Below are 17,611 nucleotides of genomic sequence, written 5' to 3'. Positions count from 1 at the left end.
ATCCAGGCAACCACAGTTTTTAAACAACCATGCCCTTCCTTTTTTACTGGTAATATGTTTTCAGTGACAGCCTTACACATGCTATACATCCCACTGCCACTAACCCAGATGGGGTCAAATTTCCCAGGATCGCTGCGCCACTCTTGTCCTCCGGAGTTGGCAAGGGAACCAGGCGGCCCCTAAGCAGACAGACGAGAGAACTTGCTTCCTCACACTTTGCTCTGGAGCAGCATCAGACAAGCGGCCACACCCAGGAGCAGGACAGTGGCCCTCAAAGGCTTTGCTGAGTGAGCTTCTCTGAGCCATTTCTGCCGGGGTGGGGAAAGAGCCTTCTTAAAAACCATTTAAAGCTTTCCAAAGGGCAAGAGCGAGACGATCGTGAGCCAAGGTTAGCATCAATGGTTCCACTCCTCCAGACTTCACTTCGGAAATAAGGAAGGAAAGAGTCAGTCACCAGTGCTGACTGACGGATGCCTCGTCCAGCAGCTCCCCGCCCCCTCCCAATCAAGACAGAGCTGCTTAAAGTTCATATTACTAAAGGGCCGTCGGTGTATTAAACGTTGCTGAATTAGAAACACCATCAGTTCAGACCAAAGTCTCCTCCATCCACCACCCATACTCGAGCACGGAACCTTCCGGGCAAAGACCCCTCAGCCTGCCTTCCTTGGCGAAGTCCTCGAGGGTGGGCGAGACCGGGTTGGGGGCGGGCGGGGAGGATTGGGGTTTAGGACTGTGCCAACGCAAAGATCCTCTGCCAAGGGGCTCCTGAAGCAGGGCCGTTTCCCAGGACCGTGCCCATGTTCCGTCGCCCCCTGCCCGAGTGTCTCTGCCCGGCCGAGGCTGGAACCCTGGAATGGGTTGGGGACCAATGAGATGGCAGCGGTTGACGCAGGGATCACGGTGAGGGGCGATTTCATCTCCCGGGGGTGGGGGGAGAGGCCGCCCAGCGCGGGTGGGGGGCGGAGGCGAAAGGGGGTAAAAAGTGCGAGGGGAGGAGATCGGAGACAGCCAGTTGAGCAGCAGAGACACAGAGGTGCGAGGGCCAAAGGTACAGGAGAAAAGAGCAGGTTCGCGGGCGCGGAGGCTGCGCGGCCGGGGCTGGGGGCCGCCGCGCGGCGGGCGCCGCGGGGCGGGCGGGGGAGGGTCGCCGTCAGTCAGGCCGCGCGGGGCTCGCGGGCCGGGGGGCGGGCGCCGGGCGCGCGGCGGCGGCGGGAGGGCGCGGCGGCCGCGGCCGTGCAGACCGCGCCCCCGCCCGGCGGTGCGCCGCGCTCGGCGCCCCGCGTCCCTCCGCGCCAGGTCCGCGCCCGCCGCCCCGGGGCTGCCCTCCTCCCGCTGCCGCGCGCCCGCTGGGGGGCCCGGGGGGGAGCGGCGCCGGAGGCCCGGCCGCATTGTGACGTAGCGGGGCCGCGGCAGCGCGGCCGCCGCCCGCCGGCTCCCGCGGTTCCTGCTCCCGCCGCCGCCGTCCATCTGTCCGTCGGTCCGTCCGTCCGTCCGCATTTTTGAGCAGCCGCAGCGCCGGGCGCCCGGGGTGAGTCCAGGTCCCGGGGTGGGCGCCGCGGGGAGACGGGGGTGGGGCGCGACGGCGCGAGCGACTGAGCCTTTCCAAGTTTGCACCGGGCGACCCGGGCGGGGGTGCCCCCCGCCCCGCCGTGAGCCCCGGGGGGGCCCCTTTGTGCGGCGAATCCCGGCGGCTCGAGTGGCGGCGGTGCCTCTGCAGAAAGGGTTTGGGGGGAGGTCTCTATAGTAACGTTGGCGGCGCCTGCCAAGCGGCTTCTCTTCTTCTTGAGGGAGGGGGGAGGAGCCCCCACCTCAGGTTCCAAAGGATTGCTCTTTTCCTTTGCCGGTTTCGTGTGGTTATTCTTCTTCCTGCCACCTGGGATGGTGTGGGAGGCAGGGATGGGCAGTGCCGAGGCTCCTAAGAACTGAGGTAACCAGGGACGAAGTAATAGTCACAGAAACAGTACCGACAATAATAGTAATCGCGAAAGAGGGACGCCTGGGGTTGCCGCGCGGCCCAAGGGGAGCCCCTCGCTCTTGGGCACCGCCGCCCGCTGGCTGCCCGGTTCTCTAGGGCACCACCCTCGGGCGCTGTCCTGTGTTCCCCGCTCGTCCGGGTCAATTGTAGCCAGGAGTGTTTCTCTCCTGGCCTCCTTTCGCGGTGATGTCTCTCATCTGCAGGTGGTAAGCGAGGTGACTGGTAATTTGGCTATTGTCAAATGCCACGTTTTGTTTATTTCATTTTTACGAAAGGAAAAGAGGGAAAATTATGAGCCATTACTGGCAGCCATACAGTTTCCACAGGAAATACTAGCATTCTTTGAGGAACACGCTACTGCTTGCGGGGAAGAAAGTCTTTAGGAAACAAAAAGGCAACAGCATTGTTGCTCATTTTCAATGGACCGCTAGGAGAGGGGAAACGTGGTGTTTTTTCCTGTGGGAACAGGCTTGCCTTGGGAAAGTTAATTAAGGAAGCTTACTGTCGGTGGCCCGTTTTTCACTTGCTGGTGGCTGGACCCCTCTCCTCCTGGCTATTACCGACAACTGTCCATCAAAGAGCCGCCAGGAAGGGAGAACCACTGCAGGACAGTCTCACCACACACCATGTGCTGTGGAGCCCAGCCAGGGTGCAGTGTGCAGAATGAAATAAGGGCTGTCTGGGGAGGTTTATGAGGATTGCATGTGTGCAGAGGGTGTCAGTTCTCCAAGGTGTCACTCTAAACACATCATTTTCAAGCATGGCTTTCCCTGCTGAATCTGCAGAAAGGCAAAAACCTATTTCTCTTATTATGGAGCAGACGTCCCAGTTGGGAATGGGTTGAAATCTGTATTTCCTTTGTATATATTGAAATTTTCAAAGACAGAGAGGATAAGGTTTAGGAAAGCAGTATGCTAATGGGTTCACATCTAGAGAATGTCTGTTGGGTACTTCTGATGCATCTCAATGTTAAATTACGTTCAGCCTGGCTGGAGTCTAGGGAGACACCCTTCAGGTGTCCTTTATTTGAAAAAGTGTGACATTTTGTTCCCATTGCAGAAGTCTCTCTGGAAGGCAGTATTAACTGAAGATTACCCAAATATGTAGGAGTTTCAAGTCTAGACACAGAAAGAAGATGGTGCTTCTCTTAAGGATCTTTGGACATCTCAGTTAGAAATAAAATATAAAAAAATAAATAATACAGCTTTGAACATAAACTTCATTTTGTCTAGAGCAAGCATTTCATGAGGAAAGGTTACAATATGGTAGATTTGAAATGATGCTGCAGTTATTGATTTGACATTTGCTACTGTGTATGGATGTCCAAAAGGAAGGGGCTAAGGCAAATGAGTTTCTCTGCCTACTGTGTCATAGCTCTGCCACTTTCCACTAGTTGGTCTTGTGCAGGTGTACAGTGGAAATTCAGGACAGAGGCCAAGAAACTTTCTGTGCACTGTTGTCTTGGAGGGAATTGCAGCAGTATTTTACTGCTCTTAAGAGGAGGAAAACCCACATAAACATCTAATACAAACAAATGATCTTTGATATTATCAGAGAAAGCCTAGAGTCATTTTTCTTGCCAGATTGAAGGCATTTCTTGTCAAAAGAGGAAATCTCCCAAGGAGCAGGTGCATCATTATAAGAAACACCAGGGAATTTTTTCTTTTAAATGCAAAATCTAATTGAATAGCAACAAGAGAATCAAGTGACACTCTTAGAATAGAAAGTTTGTTTTTTGGCAGTCTGTCAGATTAGGGTTGCAAACCACATAGGAGGAATAGGTGTCTTGGGAGAAAAATAATTTCCTGGTGAAAATCAAACATTTGCTTCTGTGGAACTTGTACCTTTACATGCTTGTTTCCTTGTGCCCCTTAGATTGGTGTGCAGATTCTACTTGCAAGAATTTATTTTCTGGAAATGATTCAATAAAGTGGTTACTAATATGTATACTATGCATGATTTCATGCCTGTAGATAACAGGATTTTATATTTTATAATTTATATATCTTATCACTCCTTTTTAAGCTTTTAAAATTGATCAAAATATGTGTTGAAATGATTAATTTTTTGATTTTTAATTGATATGATTGACAGCTGGGTCCTGGAAAAGTGCTGATTGACTAATATTTTATGATTAATTGCACAAGACAGTGAGCAGTAATTGAAAAGGAATTCCCATGAGAAAGTAACCAAGTCAGCTTAGATGTTTTTCCGGTTATCCATTGCTGTGTAACAAATCATCCCCAAATCATTGCTTAAAATGACTGTATTGCTTGCAATTGTGTGGTTGGTAGTTCAAGCCGGGTTCAGTGAGGTGGTTCTGCTGCTGCTCTTGGCTGAGTTCCTCTGATATCTTCAGTCACCTGGTAGTTTGGATGATTAGGATGGTCTCATTTATGTCTGATAGTTATTAGGTCAGGTTAACAGGTAACTGTGGCATGCCTCCCATTCTCCAGCTGACTAGCCTGGGCTTCTTTATGTGACAGACAAGCAGTATTCCAAGAGCAGCAAAAGAACAAACCCCAGTTTAAGGTGATTTTTAAGCCTCTGCTTGCATTATATTTGCTATATCTTCCCCTCAGCCAAATCAAATCACAGGGTCTCCCCAGATTCAAGAGGGTATTGAAAGACTCTACTTGCTGTCAGCGGGAGCTGCAAGAATTTGTGGCAGTTTTTTTTCAACCTAGTATGTGTATGAAAATGCTTGTTTCAGCCAATGTTTTTGTGCTGAGGGATAGCGTACTGTAAGCTAGTGTACTTGGAGACAGCCCAGAATTGAGTTTAGGGAATTGCCCTATAAATCATTGTCCTGTAATCTTTGTTCTGTAAACCACAGAAAGAAAAGGAATGACAACGATAATAAAATTTTAGCTATATCCTATGCTAGTGGTGTGAGGATGGTTTGGAGACAGTAGGCTGGTAGCAGAGTCAGCAATCCATTGTTGAAGCGTGTGGAAGGCTCTGACAAAGGTGGAGGCAGAGAGGATGGAAAGGAAGGGATTGATCTGTGCATTTGGGCTAAGTCGCTCCATCGTGTCCTGTCCAACCCTTTGTGATCCTATGGACTGTAGCTGGCCAGGCTCCTCTCTTCGTGCGATTCTCCAGGCAAGGATACTGGAGTGGATTGCCATGCCCTCCTCCAGGGGATCTTCTCAACCCAGGGATCGAATCCGTATCTCTTCCATCTCCTGCATTGGCAGGTGGGTTCTATACCACTAGTGCCACCTGGGAAGCAGGGATTGATCTGGGAGATCCCGTATTTTGGATTAGGTGACTGATTATACAAGGTTAGTGAAAGCCTAGAGTCAGAATCATTATGAGATTTTAAAAAGCTTAAGTGACTGAAAGAATGATTGTGCTGTTGTGAGAAATAGAGAAATCAATAAGTGATTTATTTGGGGGGAGGTGAAAAATTCGGTGCCAGGAAGATTGATTAAAAGAGATAAATGAACGTGAGAATGCTTTATAAGCTGCAGAGTATACTATGAATGTTACAATTGCTTAGTGTTTAAATCACAGTGGATTGTATACAGTTATGTTTCTCTAGTTGTAAAGCAACAGAAAACAAATGCAACCTGGAGGATATCCTGAGAGTCAAAGGGAAGTCAGAACCACTCTCAGGATAGAAACAGAACTCCTTTGGGGAGCTGGGGAGTAGAAACTGAAGGTCTTCTTCCTGAGGCACACAGCTGGCTGTTGGCCCTTGGAAGGCTCTGCCCTTGTACTTAGCAAAGCAGGAAGAACTCCTTTGGCCTAGTTTGAGTGGCAGGCACACTGCTGAGCCAGAGCGTTCATTGACAGCCCTGCTCAGATAGCACACAATGGGGGAGTAGGTGGGTGCTTCCTCAAAGGACTTGGGAGCACTACTCATTCTCAGAATTGAGAATGGACACAGGGCAGCAGAACCAACAAATCCCTGCCAGAGATGAACACTTGATGATTTCTTTGGGCCTGGCTACTGGGAGGAGAAGGAAATGGCAACCCACTCCAGTAATTCTTGCCTAAGAATCCCGTGGACAGAGGAACCTGGTGAGCTGCTGTCCATAGGGTCGCACAGAATCGAACATGACTGAAGCGACTTAGCATGCATGCAGGCATTGGAGAAGGAAATGGCAACCCGCTCCAGTATTCTTGCCTGGAGAATCCCAGGGACAGAGGAGCCTGGTGGGCTGCCGTTATGGGGTCACACAGAGTCGGACACGACTGAAGCGACTTAGCAGCAGCAGCAGCTACTGGGAAGTGGGCAGGGTAGGAGGTGACACTTTAGGCATATTTACATAGAGATGCCAGTGTATTTGTGACAGTTAACACCCATGCTAGTGGCAGGAGAGAGCCAGCACCGTGTAGGCTCCTCTGTAAACGTCAGTGGACGTTTTATTAGAGGGGAGAGGAGTGCAAAAAACGTTCTTTTCTGTCTTTCACCTGAGGGTTCAGTGGAGGTGCTGCTTCGCCAGCCTTGTTTTATAGGTGGCCTGTCTGAAATTCAGGTGGCCTCCCTACCATAGAGTGCAGCTGTCAGGCTGGCCTGAAACATCTGGCCTCACTCATATCCCAGAATTCGGCTCAGGGGCACACACAGCTGTGCTTTATGGAAGGGCCTGGGATGGACCAGCTCAAACCCAAGCCCACACTTTTTTATATCCCAGAAGACATTCCATAAACGTTAGTTTAGTGAGTGAATGTGCCATTATCTGCCACAGTAACATTTTCTAAAGCAGTCTGGTCTGGATTTTCATTATTCACAGAAGAATTGGCTATAAAGTCCCTAAATACCTTTTGTAGATTGAAATGTTGTAAGGTACTGATGGTGGTGGTTTAGTTGCTCAGTCATGCCTGACTCTTTGCCACTCCATGGACTGTAGCCCACCAGGCTCCTCTGTCCATGGGATTTCCCAGGCAAGAATACCAGAATGGGTTGCCATTTCCTTCTCTGGGATTTTCATTATTCGCAGAATTGGCTATCAAGTCCCCTAAATGCCTTTTGTAGATTGAAATGTTTTAAGGTATTTGTGTCACAGAAATACAGGTTTTTATAATCCCAGTTACAAAAATAGACCCTGGGGTTTTTTGAAACACAATTGTCTTTACTTTTTGTATCTGTCAGGACTCTTGGCAGCAAGTCACAGAAACCCAGTATTCAAGTAGGAAGGAAGGGACATATCTTGGCTCCTGTGTTGGAAAAGTTCAGGGAGGACCAAGTTCTGATTTTCTGTCTTCCTCATGGTGGTAAAATGTTCATCAGCAGCTTTAGACTTAATCCCTGTGGGAAAAGAGAGTAATTCAGGATTAACTCTAATTAGACCACTTTGATCATATGCTCGTGCCCGAACCAGTTTTTTTGGCCAGAGACTGGGAATATGTTCCTTGGCTCAGCCCTGATGATGGGCCCAGTCCTGTCCTGGAGCCTTCAGGAGCAGGAGGGAGTCTATGTGAGGGGTAGCTGGGTGCCAGGGAAGGTGTATGGGAGGGTGGGGAGGTTTATGGGGGGAGGGTGGTCAGTGAAGTCCTCCTAAACCCCGTGACCTGAGAGCAGGAAATGGGTGGGTTTTAAAGAGAAAATACTGAAAAGAAGAGAGTGGAGGCTGTGTAAGCAGAAGATACCTACTGTTCCATCTGTTTTCCCTGGAGGACATAGTATATCTTGCTAAGCCACCAAGCCGTAAACCTGGGGATGGCCCTGGTCTTTCCATCTTCCTTTCCACTTCCACCTAACCAATCACCAGGGCCTCCAGATCCATCTCTCAATCTTATTCTTTTTCCCTTTGTCGGTTTAGATCAGCGATCCCCTACGTTTTTGGCACCAGGGACCAGTTTTTCCAAGGACTAGGGTCAGGGTGGGGTGGGGTGGGGGGTTGGTTTCAGGATGATTCAAGCACATAGCAATTATTGTGTGCTTTATTTCTATTGTTATTACATCAGCTCCACCTCAGATCATCAAGTGTTAAATCCTGGAGGCTGGGAACCCCTGGTTTAGATCCTCACTGCTTTTTACTCCTTCACTCCTCCCAAGTCACCCCTCAAATGCTGCTCCCAGTCTCTCCCCACCAAGCCGTTCTCCTCACCACTACCTGAGAGTTCTTTCTAAAGAGCAAAGAGTTAAAATTGAACCACATGTCCATGGCCAAATAGTACAAACTTCCAGCGGTAAAATAAAAGTCATGGGGCTATAATATACAGCCTGGTGACTATAGTTAATAATACTGTATTGCATAGTATTAGATTTCTTGGGATTATCATTTCATGATATATGCAAATATCGAATCATTATATTGCACGCCTGAAACTACTGTGATGTTATATGTCAGATGTATCTCAATGTTTTAAAGAAAGAACCATTTGCAATTTCATAGCTCTGGGGAAGAAGCCCAAGCTCTTGACCATGAATTCTGGGGTTCCCCACGATGTGTGCCCTGCCTCCTGTTGAACACAGCGGATGGGTGGGAGGAGGGTGCGCAGTGACTTCTAGCTGCCCACGTACTCCCCATGCTGTGATGACCTCTCTAGCACTCAAGGTCACCGAGTGTCCATTTTCTCTCTCATTTTCATGCTTTTGTGTCTGTTGTGGTCTCTGTGGAGTATTGTTTCTCCTTTCTTGACCTAGTGAAAAGCTGTTCCTCCTTCCTGACACAACTCAAGTGTTACTCTTTCGAGAAACCTTTGCCCTGCCTTGGACTTGACCCTGTGGGACAGCATTGGGTATACTTTCTGTCTGTGCCATTGCTCTGAATGTCTCGAGCAAGGCATCGCCCTTCATCGTCTTTGTATATTCCTGTGCTTAGTAACAGTGCCTCTCATAGGGATATTTTTTTAAATGAATGAATGAGATATGTGTACTGAGTTGTTAACCTTCAGGTTTTTAAGGTGATTTTTTTTTTAGATCACCTTAACTTGATTCTGTTTCCTTTAACTTGATTCTCACATTTGCTTCTCGGATCATTGGATATGAAGACAGGTTACTTTTGAAAATGCTGCTCAAACACTTTTCCATCAGTTCTCCCAACTGCTTGTTTCCTACTTGGTCACTAAAAGCTACCTTAGAAAAGAGCTGGGAAAATGCAGGTGGCCCAAAGTGAATATCAAGGCTAGAATCTATGGCTCAGAGATCAGATGAGGAATAATTTTTCTTCCTACCATAAAGAGGCTATCTATTGATTAATATCTGTGGTGCTCACTCTGTGTTGGGTACTTACCAGCTCAGAGGCATTCCATTTATTCTTAGTGAATCCTCACAGAGGCTCTAGGAAGGAGGTATTAAGTTATCATCCTCTCTCTCCATCTGAGAAGACTAACATGTAAAGAGTTGAAGCAGCTTGCTTGCCACTAAGCTCTCCCTTCCTGGGGACTGAAGAGCTGCCAGACCCTCAGCTGGGCCATTGAGGAGTAGACCCCATCTCTGACTGGGCTCTTCTGAGTCATCTGTTATGATGCTTTCGTTGTTTTTCTAAAATGAAGTGACCACTTCCTAAGAGTAAAACATTCCAGCTGCCTCCCTTGGCCATCCGTTATGTCAGAAACACCATGGGAAGAGATGCATTTAAAGAGGTAAGGACACCAGTTCTGTAGGTAGTTGAAATCAAGATGAATTTCTACCTTAGAAATTCCCATCATGTTCTTGTGCTTCTGCTGCGGCCAGACAATAGAAGCCTCTTACAGAGGTTGTCCTGTTGTGTGTAATGCGTAGGTCTCTTGAACAGACACCGAAGAGGCTTCATTCTGAGAACCACACTGAAACATATACTAAGGGTACACAAAAGGAGCTAAAGATTTTGGAAGCCATAGAATGTTTCTTAACCTGTTTTGAGTCTGAGAGCCTTTTGAGGGTATGATGAAAGCAATAGATTCTTTCCTTAGAGAAAAAAGATGTACACACACACACACACACACACACACACACACACACACACACACACACACACACACACACACACACACACACACACACACACACACACACACACACACACACACACACACACACACACACACACACACACACACACACACACACACACACACACACACACACACACACACACACACACACACACACACACACACTGTGTATCTGATTTCAAGAGTTTCCATCTGTGGATTTCCCCCGGCTCCATATACTCCAGGTTAAAAACCTGCTTAAAAGCTGTAATCTGGAAGAACGGTAATAGCCATTGTTGAGTGTTTACCATGTACTCACATGCAACCATTTATCATGCTCACCATGTGCCAGTCCTTTCTGAAAAGAACATCATAGCCAACCAGCCCCAAAGACGTGCATGATGAGCCCTGTTTTAAGCTGTCCTAAGTGAAGTTCAGAGAAGGAACATATTGTTCACCCAGCTGCCAAGTGGTGAGTGTGGAATTAAACGCTGAACCCCGATCTGCATCACTGCTCCTTCCTGCAGCCTCCGCGCCCGTTCCTCTTACTGTATGAGGCATGAAACCCCGCTAGGGAGACTCCCAGCCTCTGTCAGTCCTGACGGCCCTCAGCCTCTCTGTTGACAAAGTTGGTCTAGTGGCTGCTTCTGCCACGGGAGCCTCCTGTAACACTGGAGCAGATGAGGCTGGAAAGGGGGACACATAAGCAAAGTGGTTTCCTCTCAGGCCCCCTCTGCAGGTGAGAAGGCAGAGGGACCAGACGACAAGCCGCAGATGGAACGAAGACAGGCTGACTGGTCAGTCTGGTCCCAGTAGAACATGGCTCCCTGGGAACCAGAGCCTGCTTCTCATTTATTGATGATGTGACTGTTGTCCTTGTTTTGGCCTTCATGTAATGGTGTGTCTGCTGCAGATGAATCCGATGATAAGTGCTCTTCAGGGAGCACACACACCATCAGCCTCTTCTCCTCTTTGCAGCCCCTCGTGAGATCCCGTGTTTTCCCTTCTCTCATTCTGTGGCTCCTTCTCCCCTATCGTCCACAACACCCCAAGACAGCCTCCTGGGTTTTCTCCCCAAGCATCCTCTGGTGACCAGAACTGCCTGCTGCAAGTAATAGAATCCATGGTTCATTTCAGATTTTCCAGTAGACATGGTGAGAAAAGTAAAAGGAAACAGGTGAAATTAATATTGTTTTACCTGGGCTTCCCTGGTGGCTCAGTGGGAAAGAATCCACCTGCCAGTGCAGGAGATGCAGGAGACTCAGGTTCGATCCCTGGGTCAGAAAGATCCCTTGGAGGAGGAAATGGCAGCCCACTCCGGTACTCTTGCCTGGAAAGTCCCATGGACAGAGGAGCATGGAGGGCTACATAGTCCATAGGGTTGCAAAGAGTTGGACATGACTAAAGCTATTGAGAACGTACACAGAGCACACATGCAATGTTTTACTTAACCTAGTATATCCAGAATATTAGCATCTCCCCATGTAACTGATATTTTTAAATATCATTAATCAGATTCTTTGCATTCCCAAACTCTTTGAAATTTGGATGGATTTTATTTTAAAAATGTTAATTCTTATTGAAATAGAGTTGATTTACAATGCTATGTTATTTTCAGGTATATCATGAAGTAATTCAGTTATACATGTATATATGTATATATATTTACATTGTCTTCTATTATAGGTTATTACAAGATATTGAGTATAACTGGGCATACTTTATTCTTAACTCAGACCAGCCACGTTTGCCATGCTCACTTGCCGCATGTGGCTGGTGGCTCCCACTGCAGCCTGCAGGCTTTGGCTCTGACGTCTGCCTTGGGAGCCCCAAGGGCAGACTCAGCCCCCACCACCACCTCTGTCCCCTGAGCACTTAGCTTGCGTCCCCTCTGTCACCCCATAAGAGGTGTTGTACTCGATCGCCTGCACTCTTGAACCTGGGCCCTTGAGAGTATAGGCAACGTGTCGGTCATCTCTCTGTCCCTGGTGTAGAGTGCAGTGTCTCAGAGCCCACAGTTGGCATTTGTGACATTGAATGCATTGAAGGAGGGGGAGGTTGTATGTAATCTCAGGAACTGAAGAGACTGGTATATGAGGCTCACCTCCCAGCCCTGGCTCCTGCCTTTCAATTCCTGGTTCTTTCTGGTGCCACAGAACCACACTGGAGTCAGACTGAATGGACAGTCAGAAGGAACACTATAGCCTAGAATTGTGCTGTAAGCTACGCCTCCTCTAGTATTGAATCCCAGGGGAACTTATTGCAGTCTAGCATGTTAAATCACACTGGTCTTATTTAACAGAAGGGGAAAAAAGCAGGACAGGCCGAATACCAAAACTAACCTCATCCACTGGACAAGCCTCCTACTGAGATTGCAAAGAAGGCCAACTGACATCTAGAATATTAAATCCACAGAGAGGGGATCAGGGAGCATCAGGGAGCTGTTGCAGTCGTGATGATGAGCTTTCTCTGTGCTTCCAGTGGTTTGAGAGTCATGACCACACCCTCTGAGAGAATGGGGGATTTATAGCCGGAGTTAGTTTGCCTTTGCACGTACAGTATTTAAATTTTGCACGTGCCCCTAACCAACTAACGTTCATGTGCTTGCCTGTCTACTTTACCCTAATGAAAAATGCTGTGTAAAATAATTCATTCTACCAAGTCTCAAAGGTTGGTGCTGCCACAATACCATACAAACCACATATTCACATAAAGTCAAATGTTTGAAAATGGGAGAAAATATCTGTGTTTGATCTATTAAGTCATATAAGCGTAAGGACCTCATGTCTCAGAAAAGAGGGAGCATTGAAATAGAAAGTGGAATCAGGCCTAACCTCTGTCTTCCAGTTGATTCCCATTTTCAACCTGGAAAGCTCATTGACCTGCTGGCAGGTTTTGTTTCTCAGAGTGCATACAGGGAGAAGTAAATCCTGCTGTCACACACTATGTAGGAGGAGGATGAATGAAGTCTAGAGAATGTTTTGAACAATTTCTCAAAAAAAAATTGTATTTGGAACAGTTGGAGGGCAGAGTAGCTGCCAATATTTTTGCAGAGTAAATTCTAAAGAACTAGAAACATCATAGCATACATCCTATTGTAGATAACCAAACACTAACCATGTTTAAGTAATTTGATGATGTCTTTTTAATAAGTCGAGGATGGTTCAGGACAGACAAAGCTTTTCATCTGTTGGCTCGAGTTTTGGGAAAGCTGCTTTCGTTTGCCTCTCTTGAGAAGAACCCGTGGCTCTCCGTATCTGCAGTGTCCTTCATCCCACATGACGGCTCTGGTGTTGCTGTGTTGGTGTAATTGAAAACCTATAAAAGACCGAGAGCTACTTTTGAATTGGCTCGGTGAACTTGGACTGGATTTGTCAAAGTGGTGAAAGGTTTAAAGGAATTTTCATAAATGAGGTCTCCAAGCTGTGTTTTAGCCATACAGTTCCAATGAACTCCAAGGCCCGTGAACTCGGAGAAAAGCGCCTCCGAGAAGGGCAGTCATATCAAGATGGAAATAAATGATTCATTTTTACTCCCCGAGTTCTGCAGACATAAGCACACTTAGCCGCTGATCATCATAATTTAACAGTACTGTTGTGCACTAAAAATACAATTTAAAAGTCTAATCTTTAATTAAGTTGAGTACTCGCAGATTAACGTGGTTACAAATCTTGGGCCCTGAATGTAGCACAGTGTTTACTCTTGTTGCTAGGAAATAACAGCTCTTCACAAGCTACAGATTGACTTGGTAAGAGGGACATAAGCTTTTCCTACTAAGGGACTTGGTCAGTTAGTTCTTCTTTGTTTCTGTCTCATAATGTATGTGAATGCATTTCATGCGGCACAGGTCTTGCAGCTTTTGTTGGCCACAGAAAGCCCAGGTATGTGCACTAAAGCAAACATTTCGAGGATGTTTGAAAGAGTGTTTGAAAGATCTTACCTAGAGCTCTTGGACAAAATAAGCTTCATCAAGTATTTGAGTTTTTAATGAAATGAATTTGTCCATTCATTAGAATTACCGAGGAAATAGATTGTTCTTTAATGTAGAATTATCACGAAGCTAATTGATGGCTTTGCATTTTCGCCATTAGTGGGAAGCTGTCAAATTAGAATCAGCATTTAATCCAAGTTGATGGTTTTCCAAAATCATTAAAACTTGCATGCAGGAAATCAACTCTGCTATTCCTTTTTCCCTTTCCCTCTCTTTGGCAAACCTCACCGCATGACACATTGTACAATAGTTTTTAAAAATGCAAAGCTAATGCTTGCACAGCATGAAAGGGGGTAGCGATGCCAGTTCATTTGCCTTGTTCCTGAAAAAGACGAAAGATTTCTATGTGCTATTTCAGTCAAGATCAGGCATGAAAGAATGGCCTCCCCAAGCTCAAAAGCAGAACTAAGAAAAAACCCACAGGGACAAATTTCTGTTTGATCTGTTGGAGTCAGGCCCTTGTACACAGGGCTGATGTTTCAAAGCAGAGGCCCTTCCTAAAAGATGGAAAATAGCAGAACCCTTGTTTGTGTTGAGGAACAGCTTTTGATTGGCTTGTGCTTATTACAGGATTTTGTCCTAAATCTAAACTCAGAAGAATCTGGGGAGATTATGTCTTTTGAGAAGGGTACTGCTGAGGGACAGGATCCTGACTGCACCCAGCATATGTGCTCATGACCTCTCTTGGTGAGTGCGTGCATGCATACGTAGTCACTTCAGTTGTGTCCAATTCTTTGTGACCCCGTACTATAGCCTGTCAGGCTCCTCTGTCCATGGAATTCTCCAGGCAAGAATACTGGTTGCCATTTCCTCCTCCAGGGGACCTTCCCGATCCAGGGATCAAACCCGTGTTTCCTGCATTGCAGGCGGATTCTTTGCCACCTGAGAAGCCCCACTCTTGGGGATTCAGTTCAGTTCAGTCGCTCAGTTGTGTCCGACGCTTTGCGACCCCATGAATTGCAGCACGCCAGGCCTCCCTGTCCATCAGAAACTCCTGGAGTTCACTCAGACTCACGTCCATCGAATCAGTGATGCCATCCAGCCATCTCATCCTCCGTCATCCCCTTCTCCTCCTGCCCCTATCCCTCCCAGCATCAGAGTCTTTTCCAATGAGTCAACTCTTCACATGAGGTGGCCAGAGTACTAGAGTTTCAGCTTTAACATCATTCCTTCCAAAGAACACCCAGGTCTGATCTCCTTTAGAATGGACAGATTGGATCACCTTGCAGTCCAAGGGACCACACTTTAAATTTCCCTCTGGATAATTAAGGGCTCATTTCTGTTAGAAAACCTCTTGTTGATTTTGGTAAAAATGTTTCTCAGTCTTTGCAAGTACCTAGCACAGTTTTAGGTTGATTCTTATGATTAATACATGCTGGCTGGATAAGTGAGTCCTTCAGCATGTCTTGCAAGTAAACGTATCAATTATAAGACTGAAGGTTTACTTCAGTGCAGTGAATAGAGGTTATAAACGCTTGACTTCTCAAAAGATATCATCGTGTAAGCTGTGTAATTTATGTTCAGAGCATCTCTCCAAAGCAGGATACTGTCAAACACTTGGGCAAAATACTCTGTGATGGAAGGTCTCACTGCTCAGCCACTAGTTGGAATAGGGAAGGAACTGTAAGTCTTAAGACCTGCTTTTATGGAACTGTTGATGCTAGAAGGGAATTTGGAAATTTGATAGTAGTAAGATGGAAAGGTGAGAGAACAAAACTGGCACACAGGTTACAAGCTTCTAGAGGGTGTTGATTATTTTTTGTTATTCTCGCTGTCACCTGAAACACCCAACAGTGTGCTTATAAATGGTGTGGGTCGGAGACGGTGCATGAAGGCAGACTGCTACGCTGGTTATGAGTCTCGGAGCACGGGCTGGCTTAGTCTCTTACTGTGTGTGGGTGATCTGGGGCAGCTTACTGAACCTCTGGATATTTTGATATGATTTTATCTTTCACTACCAGATACCTACTGATTATTTCACTTACTCAAAGTAAGTTTGGGATGAATGGTATCAAATGGATTCTAATCCACTCTATTCCGTTCTCAGCCTACTCTGTGTGCTGAGATAGTTGGACTGAATCAGCAGGCTTGTTTCCTGCTTTCTGATTGGGTTTGGTCAGTGAGAGGCATCAGCAGGAGATGAGCTCCTGGCACTTGAGCATCTCCCTAAGGCTACTTTCTGAATTATGGGAACTATGCCCTCCTGCAGCTATTTCATACCGATAACTGCTCCCCTTTAGTCTTATTAGCTTAGGGTACTGCACCATCTCTTGTAGTTTCTTCAAACCCAGCCCACACCTTTGCAAATGGTCTCTTTATTAAAATACCCACAAATTGCATTTGATTGTGCCACTCGTTTCCTCATGGGAACCTGGCACAAATGTTTCAGAGGTCATTGTAAGAATGACGTGGTTTAGGCAGAATTTAAAACAATGACCAACTCATAATAGTATTCAACAAGGTTAAATATGATTATCATCAGCAGTTGTTGTCTGTTACAAAATATTGGGTTTGTCATATTCATTGTGATTACGATGTTTTCAGGTTTTTAAAAGACGAGAAGAAAATAACTACCATGTTGCAGATGTTAAAAGCGGAAAAAGTGAAACAGAGAAGTCAAGAGCTAAGGCACTCAGTGCTTCCATTCTAGAACTGAAGAAGTGAATTGAAGATTTTTGTCCTTGTTTTTCTGTACAGGGTACAGAGTCGCAATAATGTCTGGAAAAGAAAGTTACGATTTCAAAGTATTTACTAACTTAAAACATAACCTACTTGGAGTGAATGGATATGCCAAATATAATACATTCTATTTGTGACCGCTAAATAGTAAAATTGTGTTGAGTCATGGACACCTCAGCATCTTCACCTTAATTACTGTAAGAGCTAGGGCTCAGCATTTTCACATTTATACCCTCTTGGTGGTATGAAGATATATGATCGTTAGCACTGAATTTCTTACAGACTCTAGAGGGTAGATCTATTTATTTATACTCACAGCTGAATAAAAGACCAGCATTATGGTGCTTGTATAGTAGATTTTCTGCAAACATGCACTTTTCTTACTACCATCGAAGAGTTCTCGTTCTTAAGTCATATAAAACAGGCCACTCTGTGATAATTGGAGCCATCTCATCTTTAACTTATAGTACACTCATTAAACTGTTTGGCAAGAATGAAAACTAATGAATTCCCTGAAGGAGCAGTGATCAGTTTGAAAAACTAAACATCCTACAATGTCTTTCCATTTGATAATGAATTTGTCATAGTTGTTGAAATTTCAGAACATGTGGATGCATCTTTCAATATATCTTGGAAAAATTGTACACGTATTCACTAAGAAATTAGAAAGAAAGTGGGCTTCAGAAATGTCTCTCTCTGTTTGTTTTTTTTTTTTACAGTTAGGTAGAGTCAAGGGAGGGATAGCAATCTGAAAGGCCTTTTGAAGTCAGTCCAAATGAGGATTTATAGATTGTCCCTTCCATTCAAGGAGCTAAGTGGCAAAAACAGATATCTTGTTTCCAGAGAGGCTAATGCTTCTAGAAGGAAGGATTGTTGTTTGAACATTTGGATCTCTTTTTATTCTTTAACATTTTCTTCAAAAGAACATCCAGGTAAGATTGATGTTGTCTTTCTTTATAATGAATATGCCTTTTATATATTGGGCACTTAAAACCAATGGAAACTTTCTTAATTATATGTTTATTTATTGTCTTAAGTTGTCCTTTCTGGAGGAGACATCATATCCAAGTGCCATAGCAATCTCCCACTTGACC

At 45.9% G+C, this 17,611-nt stretch overlaps 1 protein-coding gene across 12 annotated transcripts in view; it reads left to right on the top strand.

Annotated features, from left to right (window-relative positions):
• The first annotated feature begins 559 nt into the window (after positions 1-559).
• SNCAIP (synuclein alpha interacting protein) overlaps positions 560-17,611 on the top strand; it is a 165,361-nt gene continuing 148,309 nt past the window's right edge. For 4 of the 12 annotated variants that reach the window (XM_060415688.1, XM_060415681.1, XM_042250309.1 and 1 more), the window contains exon 1: positions 1,007-1,048. The gene's annotated coding sequence lies outside the window, so the exon portion shown is untranslated. Of the gene's footprint in view, positions 901-1,006; positions 1,068-1,385; positions 1,529-14,410; positions 14,526-17,611 lie in introns of those variants that run through there. The other 8 variants (XM_060415687.1, XM_027969993.3, XM_027969992.3 and 5 more) reach the window with 5 other exon arrangements.

This window comes from Ovis aries, chromosome 5 (genome assembly GCF_016772045.2).
Source record: "Ovis aries strain OAR_USU_Benz2616 breed Rambouillet chromosome 5, ARS-UI_Ramb_v3.0, whole genome shotgun sequence".
Classification (NCBI taxonomy): Eukaryota; Metazoa; Chordata; class Mammalia; order Artiodactyla; family Bovidae; genus Ovis; species Ovis aries.
This window is presented reverse-complemented; position numbering and strand designations above follow the sequence as displayed.